The sequence below is a fragment of the Rhipicephalus microplus genome, unplaced genomic scaffold (genome assembly GCF_043290135.1).
Source record: "Rhipicephalus microplus isolate Deutch F79 unplaced genomic scaffold, USDA_Rmic scaffold_24, whole genome shotgun sequence".
NCBI classification, from domain to species: Eukaryota; Metazoa; Arthropoda; class Arachnida; order Ixodida; family Ixodidae; genus Rhipicephalus; species Rhipicephalus microplus.
The window spans coordinates 2,990,561-3,010,273 of record NW_027464597.1 but is presented as its reverse complement, the minus strand read 5'-3'; the positions used below and the strand labels follow the sequence as shown (position 1 = coordinate 3,010,273).

At 50.5% G+C, this 19,713-nt stretch overlaps 1 protein-coding gene across 1 annotated transcript in view; it reads right to left on the bottom strand.

Moving 5' to 3' along the window:
- LOC119181007 (GTP-binding protein Di-Ras2) overlaps positions 1 to 19,115 on the bottom strand; it is a 165,961-nt gene extending 146,846 nt beyond the window's left edge. Inside the window, exon 1 of the mRNA XM_037432161.2 lies at positions 18,747 to 19,115. The gene's annotated coding sequence lies outside the window, so the exon portion shown is untranslated. The remainder of the gene's footprint in view (positions 1 to 18,746) is intronic.
- Between the last annotated feature and the right edge of the window lie 598 nt (positions 19,116 to 19,713).

Sequence of the window (19,713 nt, the reverse complement as noted above, 5' to 3'; positions counted from 1 at the left end):
ATGGCGGTCATCCACTCATGAACTTCATTGGATATTTTTGTTCCCCTGGTGGGGTGTTAGCCATCGCTACTCGTAATAATGGCGACGTGAACGGGAAGAGGACCGCCACTCTATAAAAAATTGATGAAATGAATGATTCAGTGTGTACACAGCTTACATGGTCTTCCATCAGCACATAGGAGAATGGCTCGCAAATTTTAAGTGTGTAGCCCGTCAGAGGATCGGGACGTCATATTAGGTCGTCTCGTGGCGTCATGCTCAAAGTAAACAAAATAGGCCAAGAAAGATGGCATAACAGGTAAACTGTAGATAAATACGTCAAGAAAGGGCGTCACTGCCTCACAAAGAAAGATTTCCGTCATGAAGAAAACAACGTAAATTATACAATGGTACCATTTTATTCTGGAAAAAAAAATCTATGTGTTTAGAAACAGTGGGTAACAATTTAGGGTAGCAGGCACTCTACTATGGGAGAGCGTAAAGCCGTACCGTGGGCCTCGCACTTCTTGAGACCCTGTTTACAAAAAATACGCCGTAAACGAGTTCACGACAAACAAGCTTCGAATAGCGTTGCTCCCGTGTTTAGCGAAAAAAAGCCTTTATCTGCGTAGTATTCTAATGGCGTAAATCAATGTCGAGACGAGGATTTGTACCGTAACAATGTATTCACACATTCATCAGCAGGTGAACGGTCGACAGTCTGGCACGCGCTTCACTCCATTTATACGTACGAACGAGCGAACGAGAGAGTGCACACAGGGAGGAGAGAAGCACTGCGAGAGAAGCACAGCACCTACCCTCATCTACACTGCCACCAGGCCCACCACACATGCGGGAGTTCCACCGAGCTACCTGCTACCACGATGCGAGCGCCCTCACATGCCAGAGTGCGCTCCTCCTCTCCACTCACTCTCCGCTACGTTCTCCCGCAGAACCTGCTCCGGTTGCTAAGAGCGAGGATAAGCGCGCGCGCCCGAAGCTGTAACTATGGGAAAGGGTGTGAGAGCGGAGAGATAACACTTGCCCACGTGCGGACGCCTGACATAGCCCGACTAAGAATTGCACTCGCATTTAAGCGCTGTTAACAATTTACAGTACGAGGTATTCTTCTATGAGAGAGCACAAAGCCGTCCTGCTGGCCTCAAACTTACGAGGACAGCCGAAGAATCTCTGTGTGTGTGTGTTTAGAAAAAGTTTCAACGATTTGGTGTACTTCATTCCCTATTAGAGCAGAAAGCCGTCCCAAAAAGATTGCCCACAGCTTCCCTCGGGGGAACACCGAGGAGGATGCGGAGCATATAATTGGTTAACGGGGTGTTAAAGTGCGACTTACTTGGGTCGATGGCTAAATTGGTTAACGTGGTTGTGAAATGGGGTGTTAAATTGCGACTTACTTGGGTCGATGGCTAAATTGGTTAACGTGGTTGTAGGAGGGGGTGTTAAATGAGTGAACACGTACACACGTATGCGAAAGGGCGGCGCTGGTCGAAGGGACGTCGATCATTGTGTTTGTGGATTCGTTGGCATTCATTTCACCGCGACCTTGGACGTCGACGCGCCGTACAAACCAACCGACGAGCGGCAACTGAGCGAGCGAGCGCCGACCTTGAGTATATATACAGCGTGACGGCGCATGCACTGTCAGCTGTTGAATGTTCTCGAAGCGCGACGGCGCATGCGCGTCCACTGGAGAATCAGGAGAATTGTAGAATGTTCTCGAAGGGGAGAAGTGCGCGCGGCACAGATGGTGGGTGACGGCGCATGCGCGCGTCAGCTGTCGAATGTTCGAGAAGGGGGAGAAGCGCAACGGCTCATGCGCGCGCGTCAGCTGCCAATGTTCTCGAAGCGCGACGGCGCATGCGCGCGCGTCAGCTGCCGATGTTCTCGAAGCGTGACGGCGCATGCGCGCTACATTATACAGCTAGCGAATGTTCGTGAAGAGGAGAAGCGCACGCGGTTTGGAGAGGAGGAAGGGTGCACAGATGGTGGAGGAGAGAAGCGCGCGCGGTGTGTAGAGGAGGAAGGGATGCACAGATGGTGGAAGGAGGAGGAGGAAGCTTGCGGACGGCGCCGCATTACAAGCCTCGAGTATTAGATGCTCCGCATCTAAAAAACGAACACAATAAATGAAAGCAATGGGTATGTTTAGAATAAATGGCTGATGATTTAGAATACCGGGTACTCTATTATGAGAGCATGAAACTGTCCCGCGGCACTCGAGCAAAACCAAGCATTAACAATTTGTTTCATCTACGAAACAATTGTTGCTGATTGGCGAAAAAGTGTGCCGGGGATCATAAATTATTACGTTCTATTGTGTTCTGGTTAGCAGCCTTTTATATTGTTATTGTTAATCTTTTGTTCTGTCACATGATTTATTAGATGGGTGGTTATTTTCGGTGTTTTTACGATGTTGTGGCCTTTTATTAAGTTTGTTACAGTTAAAAGCTTCTCGCTGTGTTCAGAATAAATTGTGAACGATTTCGAGCTCTACATGCACTCTACCATGGGAGACCCGTGAGCTGTCCCAGTTATGCACGGGTTGACATGATTAAGTTTTCTACGTTTCACGCAAGGTCCTTGGTTTCACCACTTCTGTCGATGGAACCTTTTAGGAGCTTTCTCGCGAAGCCTTTTCGGGGCGAAGCTCCTCTTAGTCTAACGTTGTGCTGCGTCAGGCGTAACCGACAGTATCTCCCGAACAGTATAAAGTGTGAATACACTTTATAAGCGACCCCAAACTATCCACCGCCGTCAGTGGCGTCCGCAGTCTTCTCTCTATCTTTAAAAGAAAGGGGACTTGGCGGGCCGCAGCGCGACGCTCTACCGAATAAGCCACGGACGCGACGCTGATATCGGTGTCAGTAACGCACCTTATACCCCCTCCCCCTTCACTCACTCCTCCACTCTACTCGCTCGCTTCAGCTGCGCGCGCACCTCTCTCTCTCTTGCGCACCCGCCTTCTCTCACAGTCTCCCGTCGAGAGCGAGTCGTGAGGGGGAGTAAAGTTAAAATCCGTTGGCATTCGCCAGTGAGTTAACGTAAACTACCCCGTGTGATCAAATTGCGATTCCCAGGAACCATTACACCATAAAGGCACCATAGTGTCATTAATAAATATAATAGGGCGAATTAATAAATACCCCTCATAGCATCACTCCGTGTATTCGCACTTAACCATGTTCACCCTCGGGGAAATGCTTGGGAGTTTTAATAGACTGCGCTGTCTCATCGTCAGTTCTCGTCTCATTTCATGGATGGCGTTGGTCCAGCGTGTGTGCTATAGGACGGACGGACGGACGGACGGACGGACGCAGAAGTGTGTGCAATGGGACGGACAGAGGGACACACGAATGGACGGACGGAAGCACATACGAACGCAAGGACGGACGGATGCATGGACGTGCGGATGGACGGGCGTGTGGATGCACGAATGGACAGGCAAACGGATGCACGAACGGACACAGGCACGGATGGATTCACGGTCAGACGAATGCATGGACGCACGGACAGACGCTTAACCACATGCAATCATTATCATGCACTCCGTGGATATGCTGTGAATTTTTTATGCTCCTCAGGGCAAGTCTCTTGGCGTGTACAAAGTGCAATGTACCTACTACACGCCCATTAGAGCTTTCGCGAAGTAGGAAAGCACCAACTATGTCCCTATGCCATTCATAATTCTGCTGATAAGCAAGGTACTCGCCACACATATGTAAAGTCCACTTTGTGCTTAGAATAAGGCTCGTCGACAGGCGGGCTGCCAAGTGAGAGCCCGCGAAGGAGAGGCGGTACGCAACCGGCGGCAAGGAAAACCTGGAATTGGGATCTGCTTTCTCCAACTTTCCCCCGCAACCTCTAATTCCAGATCCTCTCACTACCTACTTCACCGACCACAAGATCATAATCTTCAAAATAAAACGCGTTACACAGCTTTGTACTCAGTAACGTATTCCTTGAGTATGATCACATCGTTATGTAAGTGATTACATCACCATGAGTGTGTACAAGTGTATATACTATCAACGATATGGAAAAAGATTTTACATATAAGTGTACATACAATCACCTCCAAAGAGAGGTGCCACGTCTATATATGGTAGTAGAGGACTTGTACGGATGACTCACGGCTTCTCCCGATCAGTTCCCAGCAAACTCCTCGATCGTCATTCACTTCGTGGTGATTGCGGGGTTTTTTGTTGTTCACCGATTTTTGGTTTGTTCCCATGCTGTTGGCGTTGCCACTTTGCCGCTTTTATGATTTCGTGGCCTTATATTTTGTTCTGGTTAAGAGCCTTCTATTTTGTCATTGTTGTCATTTTGCTCTGGGATGTAGACGCATTCCTTGTTTGTAAACACAGGTAGGCTGATGTCGACATTACGGCTAAAATTATAGCGACGTCCACACATAAATTCTGCCATAAGCGCTGAAGGCTCCGATTTGCGCCAACAAAACGACGTTGTGAGACGTCATAAGCATTGTGAAAGCCATAAGTGCTCAGGGCTGCGATGTGCGCCAACAAACAAAACTAAGTTGTGAGCCGCGACTCACATCGAACCGCGACGCAACTAGTCGGCGTACCGTTTTTTTTTTCGTTGCTTGACGGAGAACACCGCATGCACCATTGAAAGCCCAGCAGAAACAGTGGTAGGCAGAGCGACTTTTGCCTACCGAGACAGCGCCATCGAATTTTCGTGACGTAAGTTTGGTGGAATTTGTCTATACATCGACTGATTGGAGGAGAGTGGTTCAATGGCAGTGTTTTTACGGTGTCGTGGCCTTTTATTTTTTTTTTCAAACTATATACACGCTCTATAGACGGTTTCAAGATCGCAGGCGTTGTACCCCAGAAATCTTCTGGTCACCTTATTTACCTGCTCCTGACTTCGAGAATGAAAGCACGTTTTGAAGTTACTTTTAAATGTAAACAACGTATTTCATTGGTTTTTCAGGTAAACGGGACATGCACGAAGTTCAAAGAAATCTGTTATTCATTTTATGTAGCTCAAAAGAACATTCGATTGAATATATTCAGCCTTATAAAGGAAGGAAACTATAGAAAATGAGCGGGCTACTTTATAAAGCGAAGCTTTTCTTGCCCACCGATATTATTCCGACAGATCAGTTGAAAAAACCGAATGTCATCAAGTCGGGAATGCCCATGGGATGGCTTTATGCTCTCCCATAGTAGAGTAGCAAGTACTCTATATCGTTAACAACCTTTTCAAAACACACATAATCATGTTTTATTTGTGTCTCTTGTTTACCTTGAAATATTTTTTGTGGTTGTGTTTGTGTGAACCATCGTATGTACATGTTCTTTCAACGTCATCTCATATCCATGTTCATGTAAATGACGTCTGTTTTGTCATTATCGTTAGAGTATGTCTAAGAAGGAAATGTTCTGTTGAGTGTTTTGACGTTTGTGACAATAATTTTTTTCTAAACAGGGTCTGTGTCTGTGCAAAAATGGCAGCATATCCACGGGGGGAATGATGGTGAGTGGGGCGAAGCATCTGTCCGTCCATTTGTTCTTGCTTCCGCCCGTCTATGCGTCCGTCTGTGTGACCATCCATGCGTCCATCCGCCCGTCCGTGCGTGCTTCTGTTCGTGCGTCCGCACGTCCATCCGTGCGTCCGTCCCTGCGTTCGTCCATGCATCCGCCACTGCGTTCATCCATGTGTCTATCCATCCACGAAGCCTTCTGTGCGTCCGTCCATTCATCTGTCTGGTGTCCGTTCGTCCATCTAGTCAACACAAGTACCACCATTTCGTATCTTTTCATCATATATTCCGCATATAGAAGCACCGCCATCCAACGGACATTCCAAGGACTGAACGAGAGGATGCACACGCAGACTTTCTTACGGCTTGCGCTTCGTGTCTACTTCCCACCTCTAACCACCTTGAGTTCACGGTATATACTAGTTCACTGTATTCATGGCACTGCGGCTCAACGCTCGCTAAATCTTTCTAAAACTAAGGAGGTTACGCCCAGCGTGTATAACGTAGCAACCCTTTCTTGTAAGATGGTGCTCAATGCACATGCCAATGGCTGCTAATGGGAAATAAGAGACAGGAGACTTCGGCTTTTAGGTAACGCGCATGCTGCCAATTTTTTTTTTATTGTTCAACAACACACAGGAGAAATCTCCCATTGGCACCACCTTGCAGGTCAAAGCGTAAGACTGGTTACGCACTACGACTACGACGAGAGACGAACGGGTGCCGCTGTAAGGAGCTTCGCCCCGAAAAAGCATCAGATCACATAAACGGCGCCATACCCAATGCCGGATGTAGAAGTTTGCTTACAGCGAGGGTTGGGGCCAGCTTTTAGCGGGACGGCTCAGTGCTCTCCCATCGTTGAGCACGAAGTACTTGAAATCGTTAAACATTTTTTCTAAACAAGCGGTGTTCTTTCGCAGTATGTATTCTGCGTGGGAAGCCCACGGAACGGCTGTATGCTTTGCCATAGTAGTGTACCTCGTACTCTAGATCGTTAAGAAATTTTTCTGAACACACTAACGGTGAAAGGGTTTATATGCTCTGTGGACGGTTTTGCGCACAAATGTTTTGCGTCTCTGCGTCGATGATGCACGGAGCCCACATCAATTGAAGCCAGCTGCACATCGTAATGGCTGAAGGAGCTCCGTTCCTTAAAATAAGATAAAACGTTTGGTTTATTTGGCACGTTTTAATGAGGACACTCCGCACCAATATTATCACGCAGAACACCTCCTAAGGGCTTGATTTCTCCTTTCTTTCTCACCACGGACGCCAATGAGGTTTGAAACGCCAGCGTCGCTGAAGAATTAGTTCCACTGAGCGAGCCATATAAGCGATAACGAAATCCAGCTCCAGAAGCGGATCTTAAGACGAAAGAAGCAGAGGCAAAGCGCCAACGAGGTAACCCTCAGCTACAGAACACTAAGACGCAAGCCGAGCGCCACCTACGATATGCGAACCCATTGCTTCAACTTGAACAAACGTAAGCCAAGCGTGAACACAGACAGGAGGATCCTTAGCTCTGCAGTTCCTGTGGGTTTCATGCTGTTGAACTGGTGCGGTGTCCTCAATTGCTTTCGCCAACGTTTGAGAAGTTATGGCTTTCATGGTCGTTCCAGCAGGTTGCATTTAGTATTTCTGCCCCCTTTTCTTTTACTAACAGCCCAAACATGACTTTTATGTGTATGTTTTCCTGTCGCTATCTAGCTCCCTTAGATCTTTGGTTACCATTTGCAAGCGCAGACGTCATCAGATATCGTATATAAATACTAAAAAAATAAGATAGATGGTGACTGAACTCGTCAGCAACAAAGAGTGGTCCGACACGGCACCATCGAAGACTGTACTCGCACCGTGTGTGCTTTTTGACGCTGGTCACACTTGTCAGTGTTGGACCATTCGTGTATGAGGCTTCATTTTATTGCCATTTTTCATTCTGCTACCATTTGAAGAAGTCACCTTCTAGTTACCATCTTTCAGCAATTAGTGAATTAAGGAAACCCCACGCAATAAATGAAACGGTGCTATGTTATTATTTAAAAAAACAAAAGCGGAACAAGTTGAGAACAACACCAAAAAAATTTACGGCAATTATGGCAAATTTTTATTTCTTTTCTTAAGGTAGCAAAAGCGTTAGTACGAAATGGCGCATGTGGTATCGGAGGAAACTTTGCCCACGAAATCAGGGTTGCGAACTTCTGACATCACGCGTCAGCTAACGAGAGCCACCTCGACAGCTGTCGATATCGATGCAGCGTGCTGGTGAAGGACATCCGGCTACTCTTACCGCGTCCTCATAGGTTGCTCCCGACTTCATCGCAGACTGAAAGGTCGATAAGCTTGTCAGATTCAATCAATGTCTCTGGAGTGGGTGCCCCGATCAGAAGTTGTCGACAAAATTGGAGGCGACCGTAATCTTTGACTTGAGTGCCTGGTGTATGGCACTCGCACGGCGGTGCTCTCGCGCCGCGCTGTTTGTCGAGTCAATTGTTTCATCGCGCCAGTGATGCAGATCTCATTATGACGAGATGACGTAACTGAGTATCGCACTCATGAGTTCACAGGGCTAGAAAAATGGTACAAAAACAGTCGGAATGGGTATGTGACATTTTCGTCATATATAATACCACTGGAGAATCTGTTGAAGGAACAAAAAACACAACAGCTTACGGACGTGTACACACACAAGAAGAGAATACGGTAGACACACAACGTGCGTCTGCCGTTTTCTCTTCGCTCGTACGCGTCCTTAAGCTGATTGTCTCGTTTCTGAGAAAGAAGAACTTGAGGGCTAACATCGGTAGCAGTTGCACGAGAACGTAGCAGAATGCGACAGAAATATGTAAAGTGATGTTTTTTTTTCAGAGGTACGAAAAAAGAAATATTACAGCAGTAGGGTAGAGTGGGGTAAAATGAGACACGGGGCGAAACGTGACATTTTGACTTTGCCAACCTCTGCAGCTAATAAAAAGGTATATTTTCTACATTTATTTTTGAGCGAAAAGTGCTGGTACTTGTTTACCTTGTCATGTGTAAAGGTTGATTGCTTTCAGCGCTCGCGTGGGGAAAAATTACACGGCTAGTGTCAGTGTGTTAATGACCCATCAAAAAAGGGCGCAATTATGCTTAACCATATTTAAGGATCCATTCATGTAGCTACCCTGGCATAAATACAATGAGAGAAGTATATATTTGTTGCAATGTATTTACAACTAGTGCTAAGGCGTTTATTAGCCGGCACACAGCGAGCATGCACAATGGCGACAGTAACGGCCAAGCACGGGCTCTCAGCGCGAGCGGCATCCCTTTTGGGTAGACCCACTAGAAGGCACCTGAGAGTTCGACCAATCTCAGTGTTCGGAAGCTTTTCTACAATTACCCCGGGGTCGAAGAGGGAGCCGCCTGCCAACACAACACTCCGCAACCTGGATGACAAATTGATCACTCGCATCACGGAGTACTTCAACCAGTGTTGGAAGGAAGGAACGCTTCCCCAGTCCTGGCGTCACGCGAAAGTAATGTTCATACCGAAGCCCAACAAACCACTTACACTCCAAAACCTTCGCCCAATCTCATTAACTTCGTGTTTGGGCAAGCTTTTCGAACATGTTGTACTGGCGAGGCTTTCATAGCATATGACAGACCGTGACTTATACCCTCACAGCATGGTTGGCTTTCGCCCCCATTTGTCTACTCAAGATGCCATGCTACAAATCACTCACGACATCTTCAACCCGCTCATTCCGGGCCACACAAAGGCAGTGCGGGCTCTGGACTTATCCAAAGCCTTTGATCGCGATTAGCATCATACGATCCTGACAGCACTTTCTCCACTGAACGTGGGTACACGTACGTACACTTACATTCAGGCCTTTCTCACAGCACGCACGGCCGAACTTCAGTTCGGCCCGCTCACCCACCCAACATACACACTAAAGAGTGTCGGCACCCCTCAAGGGTCCGTCCTCTCACCTTTCTTGTTTAATATCACCCTCATCCCCCTAGCTCGACAATTGGCAACTGTTCCTCATCTGAAACATACCCTATACGCAGACGACATCACGCTCTGGTCTACCCATGGCAGTGACGGTGACATACAGGACACCATCCAAACAGCCGCCAACCTAACGCGAAATTATGCAGTTAGCGTAGGACTAACCTGTTCTCCAGAGAAGTCCGGACTGCTCTGCATCCGCCCCAAAAGCCGCAACTCCCCCTCCCCACCCATCGTCATCGAACTGGATGGCAGATCGGTACCAGAGGTCGACACCCTCCGGATACTGGGCATGCATATCCAGAGTGATGGGAAGAACACAAACACAATCCGGAGACTCAAGCAGGGTGCAGGGGCGATCTCGCACCTCATCCGCCGGGTCTCAGGCCGTTACCGAGGCATGAAGGAGGGCGACCTATGTCGCCTTATTCATGCCTTTGTACTCAGCCGTGTGCTCTACTGCACCCCCTACCTCCAACTCTCTCGCCGCGACACTGAAACATTGGACGCCCTCATCCGTCGGGCATACAAAGTAGTCCTCCACCTTCCCATAATTACACCTACCGATCGACTTCTCAAGTTAGGCCTTCACAACACCATCGGGGAACTTATAGACGCGCACCGCCAAGCACAATACCTTCGTCTCACACAAACCGACACTGGTCGGCATATTCTACGTTCTCTTGGAATCCAGATACTGATCCCACATTACTCCCCATACCAAGACCCCTGCACCGCGAACTCCTCATTACACCACTTCCCCGTAACATGCACCCCGACCACCACGATAAACGTCGCAGAGCTCGCGCTAAAACTCTACACCTATGTTACGGCACCGAACCAGACGCCGCATGGGTAGACGCAGCCTGCGTGGGTGATGAAGCGGTCGCTGCCGTGGTGGATCACAATCTCTCTCCCATAGGTACACACACACTCCCTCCAGACACGTCCCCCGAAGCTGCAGAGGAAGCTGCCATTGCCTTAGCAATCGTAAACACAGAAGCACGGTACGTCTTATCAGATTCCAAAACCGCAATCTTAAATTTTGCACGAGGCCGAGTTCACGTCCCTGCTTTTTGCATACTGGATTCGCCCGCTGCAACCCCGCCCCGTCAAGTGGAGTTGATTTGGGTGCCCGCGCACTGCGGGAATCCTGGAAACGAGGCCGCCAACCTCTTAGCCCGAGGTTCTTTAAACCGGGCTCCCGCGGCCTCCGATCTGGGATTCACGAAGGACCGCGCGCACACTTTCAGCGAGCTGACTCAGGCCTATAGGGCAGCACGTCAGCTATATCCCCCACCGCACAAGTCCCTGAGCAACCGACAGGCAACCCTCTGGCGCCAGCTACAAACTCACACTCTTCCCTCTCCTCTCATTCTATCGCACTATCACCCCCTTTTCCTCACCTCAGCCTGTACCCTTTGCCCTGAACCTCATGCTTCTGCTATACACATCCTTTCTCACTGCCCGGCGGATCCTCCCCCGCGGGCCCTAGAGCACCTAAAGACTTAGGAGGATTGGGAGACCCTACTGCGCTCAGAGGACCCGGTTGAGCAGACCATGGCGGCCGACCGGGCTGCCAGCGTCATGGACCACCACCAAATGAACGCTTGAGCGCAAAGGGGTCGTGCGGGGGCCCGGGAGCCTGCGTGCTCCAAACTCCTCTGTTGAATAAAGTTTTTCTCCTCCTCCTGGCGACCTATCAGCTTGTCACTATGAGCGGGTCATAGTAAGCCTTCAGGCGCTCCACATTGACTATGTCGCGCCCGCGGCGGCGCATGTCCGAAGTTTGTTCAATTGGTTTGATCGGATAGTTGACCGGAGATGTGCGCTCGATGACACGGTAGGGGCCTTCGTATTTCGGGAGTAGTTTGGAAGAAAGGCCAGCTACAGAGGTCGGGATTGAGAGCCATACAAGAGAACCAGGAAGGAACGTGGGCTCAGAAGTGGCGGAGCCATCACGAATACTCTTCTGCCGCTCTTGCGCATGCGTCGTAAACGTCTTGGAAAGCTCTTGACACTATTCAGCAAGCCTGGCTGTCTCAGAAATAGGTGCACACTCAGATGGATCCGGCGTGTACGGGAGTATAGTGTCGATAGTGTGTGACGGGTGCCTTCCGTACAGCAAGAAGAAAGGTGAAAACCCGGTTGTGCTCTGAGGGGCGGTGTTGTAGGCGTATGTGACGAAGGGCAGTATAGTATCCCAATTCGTGTGGTTGGCGGCGACTTACATCGAAAGCACGTCGCCGAGGGTGCGGTTAAAGCGTTCGGTGAGACCATTCGTCTGCGGGTGGTAAGCAGTAGTTTTGCGGTGGACAGAATGGCACTCCGTGAGAATGGCTTCGACGACTTCTGACAAAAAGACACGGCCTCGATCGCTGAGAAGCTCCTGAGGTGGACCGTGGCGCAATATGAATCGATGCAGTAAGAAGGACGCAACATCACGCGCAGTAGCCGCAAGGATAGCGGCGGTTTCGGCGTATCGCGTTAAATGATCTACGGTGACGATGGCCCAGTGGTTACCAGCCGACGTCAGAGGAAGTGGTCCATACAAATCGATACCTATGCGCCCAAACGGACGCTCAGGGCAAGGTAACGGTTGCATGGTAATGTAGCTGGGAAATGGTTGCGGACTGGCTGGCGACGTGTGTGCTGACGGTTTGCGGCGTTGGTAAGCGAGGCAGGAGCGAACGAACTGCTGCACGTAGCGGTACATCCCGCGCCAGAAGTAGCATTGTCGAATGCGATGTTAGGTTTTGAATACCCCAGAGTGCGCGAATTGCCGATCAGAATGGAAGGATTCACATATCTCTGACCGCAGACTGCGGGGTATCACGAGTAACCACTGCAGGCCATCGGCGTCGTAATTGCGTCGGTGTGGAAGGCCGTCACGGATGGCGAAATGGCGAGCTCGACGACGCAAGGCACGCGTGGATGGCGTTGCGGATGGATCAGAGAGCAAGTCGATCAGCGGGCCGATCCAATTATCCTTTCGCTGTTCGGTAGCGATGATGTTAATGTCAATGGCAGAAACAGCAGCCGAGAATACTGAGCAGAGCACATCACCTTCAGGCAGAGGGGAGCGCGAGAGGGCGTCGGCGTCAGAATGCTGGCGTCCGTTGCGGTACAGCACGCGGATGTCGTAGTCTTGTAAGCGAAGAGCCCAACGGGCGAGACGGCCTGAGGGATCCTTCAATGATGAAAGCCAGCATAGTGCATGATGGTCGGTGACGACATCGAATGGGCGACCATACAAATACGGTCGAAACTTTGTAAGAACCCAGACGATCGCCAGACACTCTTTCTCCGTGACGGTGTAGTTTGTCTCGGCTCTCGTGAGCGTACGGCTTGCATATGCTACGACATATTCAGGGAAACCGGGTTAGCGCTGCGCCAGGACAGCGCTGAGGCCTACACCGCTGGCGTCTGTGTGCACCTCCGTCGGGGCCGTAGGGTCGTAGTGGCGTAGAATGGGAGGAGACGTAAACAAATGGCGGAGCTTCGCGAACGCGTCGTCGCACTCAGACGACCACGAATTGAGGGGCCCGTTACTTCCAAGGAGCTTCGTCAGCAGTGATATGATCCCGGCAAAGTTTCGTATGAAGCGTCGGAAGTATGAGCACAGGCCCACGAAATTACGCAGTTCTTTGACGGACGCAGGTTTGGGGAATTCGGCCACGGCTCGAAGCTTGGCTGGGTCAGGAAGAATGCCATCATTGAACACGACGTACCCAAGGATGGTGAGTTGCCGTGCTGCAAAGCGACACTTCTTCAGATTTAGTTGCAAGCCGGCATTGCTGACACGTGAAAAAACTTCTTTCAGACGTTGGATGCGTGGAGAAATCTGGAGCGAACACAACAACGCCATCGAGGTAACACAAGCACGTGTGCCATTTCAAGTTGCGCAGAAAGGTGTCCATCATGCACTCAAAGGTCGCAGGTGCATTACATAGACCAAAAGGCATGACGTTGAATTCGTACAAGCCATCGGGTGTGATGAACGCAGTCTTCGGTCGAGTGTCATCAGCTTTGGGTACTTGCCAGTACCCCGAGCGCAGATCGAGAGAAGAAAAAAATTCGGCTCCATGAAGGCTGTCAATTGCGTCATCGATGCGCGGCAGTGGGTAAACATCCTTGCGAGTGATCTTATTAAGCCGTCTGTAGTCCACACAGAACATCACAGAACCATCTTTCTTCGCAACAAGAACAACAGGAGACGCCCATGGACTGTCCGAGGGCCGAATAACGTCACGTCTGAGCATATCATCAACCTGCTCGTTAATTTCCCGACGTTCAGCAGGCGACACGCGGTAGGGACGTTGCCGTAATGGCGGATGGACACCAGTGTCGATACGATGCGTAACAGTGGACGCACGGCCGAGAGAACTTCGCCCGACATCGAAAGAAGAACGATATTCTCGCAACAGGTCCGGAAGCTGGGAACGCTGTACCGACGTAAGGTTGTCATCAATGTAGGGGCCAAATACATCAGGAGATGATGAATCAGAAGTGGAAACAGCACTGATGGTACACAAATTGGGACAACGCGAGTCATCAGGTACGTCCAGGACTTGTGCGTTGTCCACTGGTTCCACTCTGCCGAGACATTCCCTTCGAACCAAGGTAACAGTGTACGGGATGGGTGATTTGCACGGTCGCGAAAGGTATTAGCAACCCTCTCCTTCGGCAAGCCCGGTCGGATGGTGAAACGAGTGCAATTGTGTCGGAGAGTCCAGCGCAGTAGACAGATACACCCATCGTGGAGCTTGGAGGCACTATGGTATCGTCTTTCACGAGAATCTTGCTCAGTTTTGAAGAACTGTCTTTCGGTGTCAAATGCGAGAAGGGGGAGAGTTCAATTTCGGCGGCAGCACAATGAATGACGGCGTCGTTGCGGGAGAGAAAATTTCACCGCAGGATGACGTCATGAGAGCATGCAGGAATGATGAATTGGCCGACATACAGAACGTCCTGAACGACAACGCGAGCTGTGCACCCTGCTGTAGGATGGATACGATGCGAACCGGCGGTACGAAGGGACAACCCAGAAATCGGCGTCGTCACTTTCCGAAGCAAGCGGCAAAAGTTTTTGTCCTTAACGGATACTGCAGCTCCCGTGTCAATAAGAGCAGATGCATGAACACCGTCCACAAGCACGTCAATGACATTAGATGGGCGGCTCTGAGGGCTTTCACAATGCGGTAGCGTCGCAGCCCTTGCCTCGGGGACTGCGACGACTAGTTTTCCCGATCGTGAGCAGCTGAACCTGGCCGCATGGGGGACGGGGAACGACGTCGTGAAGATGGTGACCTACAAGAAGATGAAGCTAGGCGAGTTGGCGATTGCATAGACGGCGTTTCCTCGTGATAGGTACGCCTGATTTGGCCAGCAACAGGCGACGAGATATGGGGCGTTTGTACGCGAGTGCAATAACGTGCTACGTGGCCGGCGTAACCGCAGGCAAAGCAAATGGGCCGGTTGTCGGGTGTGCGCCATCGGTTCGCCGGGGTAGGTCTTGTCCATGACGCAAGAGCCGATGGACGGAACGGTGGATGGAAAGGCTGCAGGGGGGGGGGGGGGTTGAGCTGAGTCTGAGAGGTCACGTCAACATACGTAGCCGGCATACCCGCTGCAAAGGATGGAGGTCGTGCGGCAGCTTCGGCGTAAGTCAGTGGGGCGGGCGCTTGAACGACTGGAGGCGGCCTGGCGACCACTTAAGCGTAACTTGGGGGTACAGGGACCGGAAGCTGTTGTGGGTGGTACGCAGGCATGACTTCCGCTATTTCCTGCTCAATTGCTTGGCGGATGGGTGGAAAAATGGTAGTGGCCGATTGTTGAGCAGCCGGTGGGTGGGCAAAAGGCAGGAGAGAGAACTGCCACGCGATTTCCTCACGTATGGAGGACTTGAGGTCCGCAAGCAGTGCCACCTGATCACAGCTCGCCTCCAAGCCAGCAAGCCCTGCATCTCGTGGTGTGGAGTGACGGGTCATCGAACGCTGCCGGCGGAGCTCCTCGCAGCTCTGCCACAGCGTGATGACCTCAGCTACTGTACCTGGGTTTTTGGCAAGCAGCATCGTGAAGACATCATCGTCAATGCTCTTCATGACGTTCCGGATCTTGTCTGATTCAGACATGCTGTCGTTGGATTTCCTGCACAGGTCCAGAACATCTTCAATGTAACTGGTGAATGATTCACCGGCCTGCTGAGCGCGTTCGCGTAAGCGCTGCTTGGCTTGCAGCTTACGAACGGCAGGGCGGCCAAAAACGTTGGTGATAGCGATCTTGAAATCGGATCAGGTTGCGAAATCGGATGCGTGGTTGTTATACCACATGCCTGCCACACCCGGGAGGTAGAAAACCAGGTTGCCGAGTTTACCTGCCTCGTCCCAATGATTGGGGACGCTGACGCGTTCGTACATGGCGAGCCAATCCTCGATGTCGGTGCCATCCGCGCCGGTGAAAACAGGAGGGTCGCGGATGCGGGGGACACCGGAACATGGCGTCGGCGCAGGAGGAAGCGTTTGCTGAGCGGCGTCTTGGTGCATGGTAGAAGGCACGGTACGGGATCTAAGCCCCAAGGGCATCGAATGTGAACCGAAGGTGTTTGAAGGGCACATAATTCTCCAGCAAAATGTGAAGGCGTTTATTAGCCGGTACACAGCGAGCATGCACAATGGCGACAGTAACGGCCAAGCACGGGCTCTCAGCGCGAGCGGCATTTCTTTTGGGTAGACCCACTAGAAGGCACCTGATAGTTCCACCAATTTCAGTGTTCTGAAGCTTCTCTACACTACTTATGACAAAAGCTTAGTTTATTTGGTGCCCGGGGCCATGTGGATCTTTTTTTTTCTATTCGGGCATGCCAGAGGGGCAGAACACGACAAAAATGCTTTAAGTTGCTTTAGAGACTGTAATATTAAGTGAACCGTTTACTTACACTGAAAGTATAATATAAATATTTGTTTACGAGGGTTCGGACGTACAAGAGACTATGATGTACAGCTTCCTGGCAAGAAAACAACATGAAAAAGCACTAATTGATGTTGACGACAGAAGTCCCTCCATTCGCGCTGCGTTGAAGTTTTTCCGCGTTTCCAAGGATGTTCGCAAGAGGCACATGAAAAATCGAAATATTCTTAAGCCGTTCACAAACACGTCTACGAAGTGAGTTTCGAAGAAGTTTTTTCATAGCGATGTTTTAAAATAATAAGCAATAGAAAATTCGAAATTCGTCGCCTCAGAAAGTCTAATTGACGATATTTAAAGCCAAGAATTGCTCGTTTGGTTCTGCAAAATGAAGTGAAGAAGAGGTGTCAAAACGTATTTATAGATTTTATCGCTAAATATTTTGATGAAATATAAGCGTTCAAAGAAGAGAACATTAGCAAAAAGAAAGACTGACGGTGTTTGATTTACAAGGAGTTTCAGAGCAACAGAGGGCCAGTGTCCGTCTGCATTCAATGCTTGGAGTGCATAAACAGGGCTTGTGAGGACTGCGTGAGGGCCCACGGGAGGAAATTCAAGTGCTTTTACATGAACAACTTAAGAGATGAAATTTTCTTCACATTGCCTCGTTTTGCTTCACAGACTGGGACGAAATGGGACACGTGTTTCCGTTTTTGTTAGATTTCATAATAAACTTTCGAACTGTGGGAACACGGGTATATCGAAGTAGCACATGCCTTATAACGAGAGAAAAGCTTCTGCATCGGCGTTGAATCGTAACGAGTGAGTGTAGCAAAATATATATTCACTATATAAAACTTTTGTCTCCTTTTAATCCAACGTACACAAAGTCGTGAGTTCAATATCGCCTGCGGCAGTCGCATTTTGATAGCAGCCAAATGGCAGAGATCTTTGCACGGTGCGACGTGGCTGCACGCTCAGCAACATCATACAGGTGGCCGAAATTTTTGAAGCCCTCCACTGCGGTGTCCCCCATAATCATATCGAGAACTTGGTTCATAAACCCCATATATTTTTATTCCACTGCTAACAAATCAAGAGGACAGCGAAGAAATCGACAACCCTGCCATGTTTTTTTCGTTAGCGGTCAAGATATGAAGCAACAAGCTCCAACTAGGCCAGACTGAAGTTCTGCACCTTGCCGCCAATCGCCTTGCCGGGAAGTCTTCATCAGTATCAGGCACAACGTCCATGCGTGTCATTATAGCTGAAAGTATAACGGTGCACAAAACGCGGCCTACCGCTCACCAGCCGCATGTTACCGTATATACTCGTTTAATAGCCCAACCAACAACAGTGTTAAAGAATTGACCAGAAATATACTTAATGGATGCCTGTGCGTCACCCACGCCCTTAATTTTTGAGAAGTTTAATAGAGCGTTATCCGCTCTGTGGCTCGGAGAACTTTAATGCTTTTTTACCCCTCTGGTTGTAACAAGTCAGCCATGGCGAATTGTCTGTGAACCACAGCCGTCAAGATGTAGCGAATGCCTCCGAAATTACTCCAAGGTGCGGCCTTTAACCAAACAAACACCGAATAAATGGCTGAATATGGCATCTCAGGCTGATGTATGCCACTGGATTCTGGAAGCGTGGGGTAAGGTATCGTTCAAGACGGCCCAGAGAAGCGTCTGAGTTACGGGAACCTCGAACCAATTAGCGAGTTCGAGGATGGAGCGAGTTAGGAAGATCAGGGCGAAAAATAAATAACACCTTTGCAAGTGCGTGAAAGTCACGAACGTTGCTTCCTTACGCTTCTCCCAGTACTGCCGATTACTGAGATTCAATAAAGATGGGTAACACCAAAAAGGTGCCAGAAAAAAAAAGAGCTGCCCCCCCCCTCCGTATATTGGCCGCACTCAGTGCCCCCCCCCCCCTTCCCGAATGTCGGAGTATAAAAAGCCGCGGCTATTAGACGGGTATACGCGGTATTCGAGTCATGCGTCGGCGCGAAGCTGCACGTCACTCCTTCCACGGCGCCGTTCGAAAGAGAAGCGCTGCGTCCTTGAACTTGAAAAAACGCACCGCGCGCTTCGCGAGAGCCACGCTCAATATGTCGGCGCTCGCGAAAACCGGAGTCCGTCAGCTGAGATGGCGCCCCCCCAAGATTATATGAGTCACACGCGAAGGCGTATGTCGATGTAATCTCTTCGACACGACTGACGTCTCAAACTTGGCCCAAGCCCATTCTACCCTTCGGTCTTTTCCGGTCCCTGTCGAATCGCTCCCAGTTGGCCTCAAGCGAGCCTAAGAAAGAGGAATTGTTCAGCAACTCACCTGAGGAGTGGGCTCAGGCGTTCCTTCTCACTGACAGCTCGTGGGGCGCACGATTAAAAGGTTGTCGACGAAAGAGGCACTACCCGTCAAGGTGGTTGCACCTGTCCGCCGTGGTGGTGGTGGTGGCGGACGACCATTTTCTCGGCTTCGTAAGGCAAGCGCACAAGGCGACAAGACAAAAGGGTCGAAGGTCGTTTTCTGCGTGATGTCCCCCACCCGATGTTCAAAGCTCGTCGTGCCTTTCTCTTGTCGTTCACACCAGCTGTCCTCGCGTTCCAGCCACTGGACACTGTCTCTGAGACCACCCGACGCTCGCAGCTGACCACCGCCCGTTCGGCGTAGTATACTCGAGGGTGAGGTGGTGCTGCGCTGTTTCCTACAGCTGTTAGGCTGTCGTCATCATTGACGCCCGCAGCGCTGACGCTGTTGTCGTCGCCTCGGTCGTCCTCGTCGTCTTCAGCAGCGTCGTCCGAGCAGGCATCCGTTGTTTACCACCGCCGACAACGTCGACGAAGCGATCCCGCCGAGTGGCAGAAGCCGCGCAGAGCGGGAGTGAAAGGTGGAGCGAGGGAAAAGCGCGCCTGCCTTTTCCCTTCTTCCACGGGGCACTCTGGCGGCCGGAACACGTCGCTGTCGGCTGCGGCCCGAGCCAAATGTCGGCGGGTATTCCAGCGCCGCGCGTTCAACCTTCGCGGTGGGCTCCACAGATGGCGCAGTCGGGCGAATGCTGCAGAAATAAATAAAAAAAAGCGCACTCCGCTCCGAACGGTGAATGAAAGGCGAGGAGATGCATTTTCCTTCACCCCTTTCGCGGCTTACGTCGTATCTCCTTCCAAGCGCCGCCACCTCCCTCGGTTTTCCCCCTTTTACGGAAAGAAAGGCGTAGCAGGGGCAGGTTGGTGACGTCATGAGCTCCGTTGCCGTGGCAACGGAGTAGTGCGCAGCGTAGTGGTAAAGGCGCAGGGTG